Source organism: Triturus cristatus, chromosome 1_1 (assembly GCF_964204655.1).
Source record: "Triturus cristatus chromosome 1_1, aTriCri1.1, whole genome shotgun sequence".
Lineage (NCBI taxonomy): Eukaryota > Metazoa > Chordata > Amphibia > Caudata > Salamandridae > Triturus > Triturus cristatus.
The window spans coordinates 377,189,219-377,201,296 of NC_140579.1; the positions used below are offsets into that span (position 1 = coordinate 377,189,219).

At 45.8% G+C, this 12,078-nt stretch overlaps 1 long non-coding RNA gene across 7 annotated transcripts in view; it reads right to left on the reverse strand.

The window, feature by feature from the left end:
* Window positions 1–1,901: 1,901 nt before the first annotated feature.
* Window positions 1,902–12,078, reverse strand: part of LOC146870241 (uncharacterized) — a 279,741-nt gene continuing 269,564 nt past the window's right edge. For 3 of the 7 annotated variants that reach the window (XR_014970083.1, XR_014970069.1, XR_014970070.1), the window contains 4 exons: window positions 2,815–2,943; window positions 2,559–2,687; window positions 2,387–2,469; window positions 1,902–2,023 (listed from right to left, as the gene is read on the reverse strand). This is a non-coding gene — a long non-coding RNA (uncharacterized LOC146870241). The remainder of the gene's footprint in view (window positions 2,024–2,386; window positions 2,470–2,558; window positions 2,688–2,814; window positions 2,944–12,078) is intronic. The other 4 variants (XR_014970085.1, XR_014970081.1, XR_014970076.1 and 1 more) reach the window with 2 other exon arrangements.

The following is a 12,078-nucleotide window of genomic DNA, read 5'->3' on the forward strand; positions in this document are numbered from 1 at the left end:
TTGCTTAGTCGTGTGACTGTAGTTGAGAATGATGTGGTAGGGAGATCAATGCCGATGATGACAAATGACATGAATGCATGCGTGAGAAGTGACTGAATATTTTGGACACTTAGTTTCGATTTGTGGACGATCCTTGTTGCTTTATTTTTTTTCCCTTCCTTCTTTTCTCTCCTTTTGTGTTATAATTGTAGTTATTGTTTGATTGCTAGAAGACGGTGCATGCATCCTATGTAAAATGCCTTGTTTTTAGTAAGTTTGGATGTCTTGGATGCTGATGTTGCTTTACTGAGGCTCAATTGGAAGAGAGGTAGTCTGCGCCTCCAGAGGGTACCCTAAAATTCTGTTGTACATATCAAAAATGGTATTGGCTCTGTTATGTTTAGCAGATTGTGGCATGAATATATGAGGGACTATGCTAGTTTGGTGCAGTCTCTGGACTGCTCTTGAGAACTCTTTTGTTTATGATTCACAATTGGTGTGGGCTGCCTTTTGTTTTTGTCCTGGTGTTGACTTGTGGTTTGATTGTGTGTCTGAGTGTCTATGAGGTTTGTGGACTGACACCGGTGGTGATGCTTGTGAAGTGCTTGTTTGAGTGAGTAGCGACTGTGCTCTTTGTGTAAGGGTGGCTTGCCTCAGCAAGCTGTGTTGTGTGCGTTTATGAGAGAGTGGCCCCTTCTTGAAAATTTCTGGAATGAGCTCAATTTGGTCTTTTGTTGTCATTGTTTTCTGCAGATGCCCATGGACACTTTAAATTTTGAAGAATAAACAAATAAATAATAATATATAAATAGAAATGTGGTTTGATCAGAAATACTAGCAAGAATATACATTTGTTTGACATAGGAAGAGTGCAAAATAAAAGAAATAACAGATAAAGTAAGAAAAAATGGGGATGCCCATTTGAATTGAGACAGTGCTGCGAGGATTCCCAGTAATGTATCTTTATGCTCAAAAAGACACGTATTTTAAAAGTGCATGCAGTAAGAGGTGCAGTACACTCATTCAGCAGCCCTGAATGTGCTCTGCTGAGTGGGTGTGTTTCAGTTGAATTTGCCCACAATAGAACGTGTATTTAATTTGGAAAAAGTGTTTCAAAGCTCTGGGCTGTGAGTGTTTAGCTGAATAGAAAGGTTTTCAATGTTAAAACACACAGCTTGTGAATTATGTTTCATTCTGACAGAGGTGAAAGGGTTGAAAAAGAATGTGGGCACTGCTGGAGGTCAAGAGGGTAAGGCTGTTTTTTGTCTCAGACATGAAATGCGTTCTTGGAGTGGGTGGCACGTAGAAATTTGGTGCAGAAAAAAAAACGAAATACACAATTTGTATTTCAATGATGGTGAAGAGGCTGCTTCTTTGGGATAACGACGGAATGTCTGGGAGGCTTGCAAAGGTGCAGTTTTTCTTCCCCTCCTCATCAAGAGAAAAGGGGGACAGAGCAGGCAGAGCAGACAAAGGAGGTTTTGTTTCTGGCAGGCTTGCTCTGGCACTTCGGCCTTTGGAAGACAATATGAAGGAGGGGGCCATTCAGCAGCGAGGCGCAGAGAGAGAGGGGAGGCTCTGCTCATTATGTTTGGCACGAGATCAGGCAGGTTCTGCGAAGCCATAGAGAGAAGGAGGGGAAGCGTCTATTGGCCATGTGCAGCTCCTGACACAGAGAGACGGAGGAGCAGGCATGAGCACACAGAGAACAGCTCTGCCATGCTGCATACAGAATAATGGTTTCAATTTAAGATTGCTGACCAGATGAGGAGACAATAAAATAAAATTTGCATGAATGCACCATCATTTTAACAGCAGAGGAGCTAAGAGATTTGCAATAATCTAGAAGGAGCGTCAAATATATATATAAATTCCACAATCCAATATTGAAGTTCAAAAAAGAAAAAGAAGATCCTTAGGATATCTGCTTCATGTTCTGTCCTTTATTTTTCATAGAGTCATGTCATCAATATCATCCAACTTCACAACAAAATAATGATTACACAGCCGACGCGTTTCGTCCCCCTCTAGGACATCATCAGGGCTGTAAAGTAAAAACACAAGTTCACAATCCAATACACTGTACAAAATCAAAAATAACATGCAAATGTAAAAACAGTGCTCCCAGAACAATTTTCCAGGCAACCTGCCTATTTGACAATCTAAATATATTAGAGGGAGAAATCTCATCAACAAATATCATATAATTCACAGTGCTGTAAATTGAAAAACACAAAACTTCATAAACATAATATCAAGAAACTGATTATTGAATCATTATACTCTTAATGGCAGATCTGAAAATAAGTGAAATGGATACGTCAAGTCCATTATTATGAAGATATCCTAATTTTAGGAAAAAAGGGGATTTGTTCTTTATTTAATGACTAAAGTTGAACTCTCTCACCTTTGATCTGTAAAAGATCCTTATATTATCATTATATTCTTGAGCGGACAACCTGTATTACAGTCCTTCCACCATGTGTAAATCTGTCAAAAATCAATATTACACAAATAAACATACTCAACTTAATCAAAAGGAATCCTTTTTAAAGAAATTATTCCTTAACCCCATTTACCTTTTATCTCATTGTATTTGACAAACTGCTCTCTCCTCATATACCAAAATCTTCCTATTCAAAGTGTCCCGTTTTCGGCAAACCAATCTCCTTCAGAGTATAGTCCTCTATCCTTTATAATATCAATATCTGTAACGGGAAATCATTTAAAAACCCAATTATATTATGAGCCTCTCAGCGAAATATAGTCGCTTAATCAACTCAACTTAATCAAAAAGGAATCATTTCAATGAAATTATTCCTTAACCCTATTTACCTTTTATCTCATTGTATTTGTCAAACTGATCTCTCCTGATATAGGAAAATCTTCCTATTCGAAGTGTCCCATTTTCGGCAAACCAATCTCCTTCAGAGTATATTCCTCTATCCTTTATAATATCAATATCTGTAACGGGAAATAATTTAAAAACCCAATTATATTATGTGCCTCTCAGCAAAATACAGTCGCTAGTATTACATCAGATTCCTCCGCATATATAGTATTAAGTTAACGAATAAATCCTGATTCCGTACCTCATATTGTCCGTAGATGTCCTCCCCGTATGTCGAAAACGTCCTCCGTCTGGCCTGATAAATCCGGAATGAACCGAGGAACCCACCAACCTCCGTATTTAAATTGTAAGTTGCCCAATCAAATGCATGCATTTAAAGTCAGAGTATTATCATGCGTAATTCAAGTTCACCACCTCTTCTTTTTCTTTTTTGGACTTCAATATTGGATTGTGGAATTTATATATATATTTGACGCTCCTTCTAGATTATCGAAAATCTTTGTGTCATTGTGGTTTTGACGGTGGGCCATGAAAAGTTGAGCGTTCTGATTCAAGAATATCTTTTTTGTAATAGACTCTTCAGTGCACACAGGGTTTGATCCCCATCGTCTCGCTTTGTTTTACTGTTTAAATTGGTCAGTAGCATGAGGGTTATAGAAATAATGGATGATGATAGAGAAAAGCTAGCAGCAGAAGCGTTTCAGCAGAGTAAGTCATCAAGTTCTACTGTAAGGAAGGATGTACCGAATATGAGTTTGAGGGAGAAATTTCTCAAATTGGAAAAATTGAAAAAATTGGAATTATCAAAATGGTGGGATGGAATAACTTTAAAGAATTACTTAGATCAGAAAAGAATACCCAGAGGATTAAGGATATTGATCTTCCCCACTTTTGATGATTTGGAGGAGGATCATCTCAAGGAATGGAAATAAAGTGTTACGCTTCATCTTCCACGATGATAAACATATTAATTAAGAACGCAGACAGGAAGGTTGAGCAATTAAGAAGCCAGGTAGCAGATCTGGAAAAGGAAATAGAAGACATAAACTTAGCTGACTTAACCAAAATTATAGTATTTTGAAAGATATTATCAATAGGCATCAGCTGCAGATTAAAGATAAAAAACTAAGTAAGATGGGGGGGCGCTAGAGGGCGCCGAGCAAGATGGCCACGCTCATGTGAGGCTCTTGCTGTTCGGGCTGCCATCTGCCAGAAATCCGCACCATCTCGCACAAAAAACCACTTCCAAACACTGAAAAGGCTTAGGAGGAGATGCGGCGTTAAATATACCTTGACAGAATTGAAATTGTGCAGCGGAGATCGAGGATCCCCTCCCTGGAGCCAGAGCAACTCTCTACAAGATGGCGGCTGCCGCGGAGGACGGCTAAACTCCGGAGGGCGCGAGTGAAATCTCACCGAGTCGGGTCTGAGCGGCTGGCGCTGACCGGAGGGAGCGACTGCGGCCCGACGTCCCTGCCCGTGGCTGGGATTCTGCCTTGAACCTGCAGCGCTAAAGGAGTTGACGGAGATTGCCGCCTACGGATAACCTGGTAAGACGCGCGTTGCCACTGAGCGCGGTTTCACAGAAGGAGGGACTCCCGCTGCCGCTCTGCATAGGAGGGGGTGACTGAAATAGCGCTCGGCTGTAGGGGACTGCGGGAGAGGACCGGATGCCGGGGCGCGGAGGCGGCACACTGCTAGTTCGTCCGCGGCACCCCTTCCCACTCCCCCTGCGGACTTGAGTAAATCGAAGGCTGCTGGCGGGCTGCTGGAGCCCCCTGGATCGGCGGGGGAGCCGGCGTCGCTGCCTACCAGAAGGAACCACCTAGGGCTCGAGCCCTACAGAACCGGGGAGAAACTCCTAGCTGTGGCTGGCATTAAAGGAGAGTAGATATTATGGCCTGGGACCCGGGGCCTGGACCCTGCCGATCCTGCCCCTGGGGCTGGGCTGCCCTGGTGAGGGAGAAAGGAAATCTCAGGACCCACACTGCCTGGAGGGTGCCCGCTGGTGAAAATATTTCCTCGCTTCTGCAGGAGACAGCTACACGTGTATTGTTACTGGTGTGGGGCTGGGGGACTGCATGCGGACGTCCCCCCCTCCCCACCATTAGATGAGTTATTGTATGCTGCGGTGAGTGTGCCGGGAGCTGATCAGAGCGGTGTCGCGATTCAGGGAGAGCGGCGGCCGGGAAGAGGCTGGACGCTGGCACTGGAGGGGTGGAGCTCGCTTTTGGCTTGCCGCTGTGGGGACGCCGTGCCTTCTTGCCGCTTGGGGCCTGGAGGTCTACCAGTGCTCTGTGCAGCACGGAGAGGATAAACCTACGAACAACACTCAGGGCGCGGAGAAAGCAAGGGATCTGGCACTCGCGGTCGATTACCCTCCCCTATTGGTTTGGTGCGTGACTGCACATCCCAAGTGTCGGAGATGGGGAAACAGGACGGCCGCCAGCCAAAGCTGACCTTTGAAACGCGGAAAACTACCTGCTCACAGGCAGAACAGGAAGATGATCATGCGGAATCCCAGCCCCCCTCCACTGCAGATTTGAAGGAACTCCTAATCGTCATGCAGTCCAGCTTCACCTCCATCGAACCTTAGATGGACTCAATGAATGCACGGCTGGACGGAGTCATGCATAGGGTAGACAAGCATGAGGACCGGTTGACAGAGGCGGAGCGCTGAATTTCAGACCTCGAGGACACTGCCACCACGTCCCAGACTTTGGATATGGAGAGGGCTCTAAAAGTGCTAGCGGCTAAGAACGAAGTTTTGGAATCCCGCTCTCACTGCAGTAACCTCCGAATTCTTGGAGTATCCGAGACGACGGCTACAGGGCGTATGGAGGAATTTGTGGAGCGTCTCCTTATCAAGCTGTTTGGGAGGGAAGCCTTTTCGCCGGTTTTGGTGGTGGAGCGGGCAAACCGCACCCTGTCTGCGCGACCTGTCCCGGGGGCCACTCCCCGACCAATCATCGCTCGAATACTTAATTATCGGGACGGCGATGCCGCCCTCCGCCTATCCCGAGAACACAGGCAGCTCCGGTTTGAGGGCATGGACATCTCTCTCTACCCCGATTTTACCATGGCGGTGCGAGAGCAGAGGCGAATATTTATTTATACCGCAGCAGCTCAATCTGCCCTACGCTATACTTTTCCCGGCACGGCTCAAAATCACGCACTCTGGGAAACAGGTTTTTTTCAATACCCCCCAACAAGCACAGGATTTTCTTAAAGGCTTGTCAAGACAGCCGGCGGCCCGCGCCTCTCCTCCGCACCCCCTGGATGAACATGGCAGCGCCTCCGACATAGAGTGAAGCACTGCCGCATCGACCCTATACTAACCTCTGCATAATGGACAGGAACTTGCCGTCAAAATATTTTTTTTCTGAGAAGCATCCTTTTTGTCATCGCTGATGGGCGCGGGGGGAGACGCAATACGGCACAGACACTGAACAGGATGATCTGTATGGACTTCTGGGCACGCTCCCCCCCTGCTCAGAGACACTGAGCCTATAATGTACTGGACGGTGCGGGCCTGGTAAGCCCTTTGTCCCATTCTTGTGACTTGTATGCTGGTAATGACTTTATCCTGTAAAACGCTGACATTTCCGCGCTGGTCACCCAGTAAGCCATAGACTTAATATCTGAACTGGTACGAGATGATTTTCTAATGTTGCCCGAACGCCTTCGCTTCTGTGAGGAGGTTTTGGACGCCCTCTAGAGCTCACCCATCAAGTGAACCCTATCTACTGTTGGTATACCTTGGTTGTGGTTGCAAAGCTTTGATTGTTTGCTGTTTTTACTCAGTCTTATTGTTTAGAAACAAGAGACGATGTCTCTAGGGACACGGGACGGTGGGAGGGGAGGGAGGGACGGGGACCACGGCAGGATTGGGCTGCTGATGTGGGAGGGGGGAAGTTTATTTCTGACCATAGAACCGAACAGATCAATGCCTTGCCACAAGCCACTGCTCCTCAGACCCTAGATGCGACATCGATCCGCAACTGCCATTTAATACACATCGCTGATGAATATGTCTTCTTACGCCTGTCACCGTGACTGATCCCCCGACTCAGCGTACATATCGGTTCCTCACATGGAACGTATGGGGGCTATGGGACCCGCGCAAGCACCGCCATATCCTGGCATATTTAGACCATCATATTATACAATGCGCTATGCTGCAGGAAACCCATTTTAATCCTAGTGCTACCCCTACATTTGCTGCTAGATGGGCCAGCTATGCCAGTTTCTCTTCCTACTCATCGTATGCACATGGCACGTGCATTCTCGTGAGGATAAATCTTCCATATACTCCTATTGGGTCCCTGGTGGATAAGCAGGGTCGATATTCCATTGCTTGGGGTAGATTAGCCGCACAGACGTTTACATTCGTTTCATGCTATGGGCCTAACTCTGATGACCCTGAATTTTTTAGACTACTCGGGGGTAAAATCTTGGAAATAGGCTCCACACACTTGCTATGGGGGGGAGACCACTGAGCCTGCTCTGGACCGCTCACACCCGCAACCCCGCCACTGGTCCACATCCCAATCTAAATGATTATGGCTGATCACGATCTCGTGGATGCGTGGCGACATATGCATCCGTTAAAGAGGGAAGGGACCTGCTTCACCACGGCTCGGGCCTCCTGGTCCAGAATAGATATGTGGCTTCTTACTAAAGGGCTTATCCCATGGATGACGCACACCCTCCATCTCCCACGCACTTACTCCGACCATTCCCCGGTGCTCATAGTTCTTACCCCTCCGCACAAAAGTTTGCCAATCTTGAATTGGCGCCTGAATCCACTTTCTCTGCTTGACCCCGTTTTTAAACAAGAACTTGAACAGGAGATCACAGACTTCTTCCCGCGCAACGAAAACTCAGTTAGGCACTACTCCACTATTTGGGAGGCATTTAAGGTCACCAATCGAGGCCTGTGCATCGCTAAGAGCGGAGAGATCCTGAAAGATATCAGAGCCAGACTGCGGCGGCTCGAGGGTGATCTCAAACATATCAAAACGAAAATACAGACCGCGCCAACGTCCGAGCTACAGGCACAGTTGAGGAGTACTTTAGATGAATACCAAGACACTGCGGAACAAGAATGTAAATTCAGGCAAAAGTACTTTAGGGCGCACCAATACGGGGAGGGCGACAGGCCGGGCAAGGGGCTGGCATCTCTCATCCGGCCCTCGCGTTTTTCAAACACAGTCCTAGATATCGAGGATGCTGATGGCCAGACCCACAGGGATAAGGCGGCTATAGTGGCAACTTTCCGATGTTTTTATAAAGGTCTGTACAAGGCTCAAAGAGACCACTCTACCGAGTTTGACTCCTTTTTTGAAGATACCGCGATTGCGTGGTTGGGGGATGGGCAACGAGACTTTCTGTTGCGTCATCACGAGGATGAGGAGATGATAACCGCTATTATGCAGCTGTCATCTGGCAAGGCGCTGGGGCCGGATGGCCTCCCGGTGGAATTCTATAAAACCTTTCATCACCTGCTCATCCGATCCTACGACATGTATATGAGGAGGCTAGAGAATCTGGTTTTCTCCCTCCCTCCATGCGAGAAGCTCACATTATCTCCATAGCCAAGCCAGGAAAGGATACCAAGTATTGTGAGTCGTACAGACCCCTCTCTTTAATAAATGTGGATGCGAAAATCCTGGCTAAATTAATTGCCAACCGTATTAGCCCCCTTATGACCGCACTGGTCCTACCGGACCAGTCGGGCTTTGTGCCTACTAGAGGTACCTCCCACAACTGGCGTACGCTGTTTGCGCTACTGCAGGATATTGCTCTGGAAACCAACGCCGCAGCAATATTCCTAGACGCTACTAAGGCGTTTGATTCTTTGGAATGGGACTACCTTGCCTTCGTACCGCAGAGAATGGGATTCCCCCCCCTTTTTGGCCTGGATCAATCTGTTGTACTCGGGACTGCAGGCGCGGATCCTTATTAACTGGGCGCAATCGGCTTCCTTTGTGATAACCAGGGGCACACGACAGGGGTGCCCCTTGTCACCCCTCCTGTTTGCTATAGCCATTGAGCCCTTAGCAGCGAAAATCTGACAACACCATCGGGAGTTTACCCTGGTCTATCCGGAGAGGCAAAGTTTCATATCATTGTATGCGGACGACTTGACGCTCTATCTGCGAAACCCCGACGTAAGCCTTAATCCAATCCTTTGTGTCATGATAATGTTCGGCAGACTATCGGGAGTAAAGGTGAACTGGGGTAAGTCCCAGATATTCTCCTTGACGGAATCCACCCTGCGGTTCGAGCCGGATTATCCCTTGGCTTGGTGCGTAGAATCGGTTACGTACTTGGGTATCCATATTTCCCGCTGTCGGTAAGATTTGATAAGGGATAATTATGGACGCGTATTAGATCAATTGACGGACAAAATAACCAGATGGATTGCGATGCCCTTATCCATGGCTGCCAGAGTGTCTTTGCTTAAGATGGTGATTTTACCCAAGCTTCTCTAACCTGTTTACTAATACACCATATGCTCCGAGCCGCTATTTTTTTAACAGTATCAAATCACAGATTGATATGGGGCGGGAAGAAGCCCAGACTGGCTTGGGAGGTCCTCACGCGCCCTTTTGACATTGGAGGCCTGGAGGTCCCTGACATTGAATTATATTTTATCTGTGCTCAGGCCCACTTTGCGGCCTACTGGATCCATCCCCCCCATACATGCCTCATTTGGCAGTGGAAGATGGATATATGGCCCCCACCCCTTCCTCGGCATACTTGAGCGCTCCGACCGTACCTAGACACCTGGCCTCCACGGCTGTCCAATGTACCACTCGTGCTTGGTGGGATTTGGCGAAACTCCAAACCCCCCTTTTGTACTCACCCCTGGCGCCTCTGTGAGGACGGCACGACATACCGGTTACACAGGAGGGGGGATGTTGTCGGATGTTACAGAAGCTTTCTCGGATCACTTGGGGTCAACTGTACACACGCGGGACCTTTTGCACCAGTTAAGAATTATTTTGTGCCTCCTCCCCTACCCCGCTAGAGCGTTTCTATTATGTGTGACTAAGACAAGACGTTCGCGCCCTTGCGCCCTGCTTTCCCCTTGAACCATCTATTATGGTCCCCTTGCACTTCCTAATGCAGCAGGATTCCCTAGAACATGTAGTCTCGCGACTGTACACCACTACACAGAAGGAGAGGGAGTGGGACCCACCCCCGGCTAAAGCCAGATGGGAGAACGACATGGGACACCCCCTCACGGAAGAACAGTGGGCTTTCTCCTGCCGGCAGACTGGCGACATGGTGTAGTTTGAAGGACAAGGACAATTTAACCAAAGAAGAGAGATTAGTACTCACTCAATGATTTGAGATGCAATAGCAGTATAGTAATTCGAGAAGCTGACAAGGGTGGAAACATCGTGATTATGAACAGATCCAATTACATCCAAGAAATCCAGAGACAGCTTAGCGATTCAAATTGTTATGTTAAAATACAAGGTAATCCAATCAGGGAGGTGACTAAACGAATTTCAGAGAGATTATACACATGGAAGGAGGAAGGATTAATTGATGAGGCGGAATTTAAATATTTAAATGTTCCTCATCCGACCTTCCCATTTATCTATATTTTACCCAAAGTACACAAGTCCAAAACTGATCCTCCAGGTAGACCTATTGTGTCTAGCATTGGGAGCGTTACCGAACATCTATCAGAATTTGTGGATACTTTCTTGAAACCTTTGGTGCTCAATTTACCATTTTATATACGGGACACCATAGACGATTTAACCAATCTACAAGATTTCAAATGGGAACAAGGAATGATACTTGTTACATTGGATGTAGTTGGACTGTACACTTGCATAAATAATGAAAGAGGTGAACAGGCGCTCAACCATTTTTCAGGTAGTCGTAGTGCAAGTTTACGTGACCATTCTAAAATGCTGGTAGAAATGAGTGCATTGATTTTGAATAATAATTTTTTTCTCTTTGAGGACGAATGGTTCAATCAGGTGAGAGGAACAGCAATAGGCTCCAGGTTTGCTCCCTCATACGCCAACCGTTTTATGGGTTGGTTTGAAAGGGAGCATGCCTGGAGCCGAGGGGCTTCAAAATGGACTCATTTTGTCCTATTTTGGGCCCGGTTTATTGATGACATTTTGATGATATGGAGGGGCACTCAGACTCATTTATTTGAGTATTTCAGTTATTTAAATAAGAATGACTTTAATGTCAGTTTCACTATGAATCATGACACCAATAAAATAGAATTTTTAGATGTGGAATTGTTTGTAAATGGTGATTCAATTAAAAGCAAGTTGTTTAGAAAAAGTACAGCAACTAATTCTATACTAAGAGCAGATAGTTCCCACCCAACATCAGTAACGAGAGGCATCCCTTATGGGGAAATGATCAGATTACGAAGAAACTGTAGTTCTGAGAAGGATTTCAATACTGAACTTGATAATCTTCAAAACAGATTATTGGATAGGGGATACAAGAAAGGGGATCTGGAGAAAGCCAGAGAAAGAGTGATGAAGGTGAAAAGGGAATCCACTTTGGTTCGGAATGACAAGGTACAGTCCAAAGAACGACTGGCATTTGTTACCACTCATTGTTCACAGAAGGCTAAAATATTTAAAGCCCTAAGTAAGAACTGGAACCTACTCAAGGGGGTTCCAGGTTTGTTAGATCTGTTGGGGGATAGACCTGGGGTGATCTATAAAAGAAGCTCTACTATCAAGGAAATGGTAACCAGGAATTATATTCAACCATTGAGAACAATAGATTCTAATGTCTGCCACATCCACCGAAGTGCTTTTATATTTGTGGATCATGTAATGTTTGCAGATTGGGCATGAATAAAACAAAATATTTTATGTACAATACTCAGAAACATTATTCTATCAAGGAATGTATTCATTCTAACAGTATTGGTGTAATTTATGTAATCATTTGTGACTGCAAAAAAATTACATTGGGAGTACAAAAAGGAATTTGAAATTAAGAATTCAGGAGCATAGACGCTTCATAATAAATAAGGACATTAGATCACCATTCTACCAACATATTAATGAATATCATAATGCACGGACTGATTTTAGGTTTCATGGTATTCATCGGGTAATTCCCAGCACTAGAGGAGGAGATTGGGAATTGAGAATTAGACAGGAAGGAGCCAGATGGATCAGTAAATGCAGAGCGGTTTCCCTGCGGTTGAATACCGATACAGAACTACATCATTTCTTAGTATG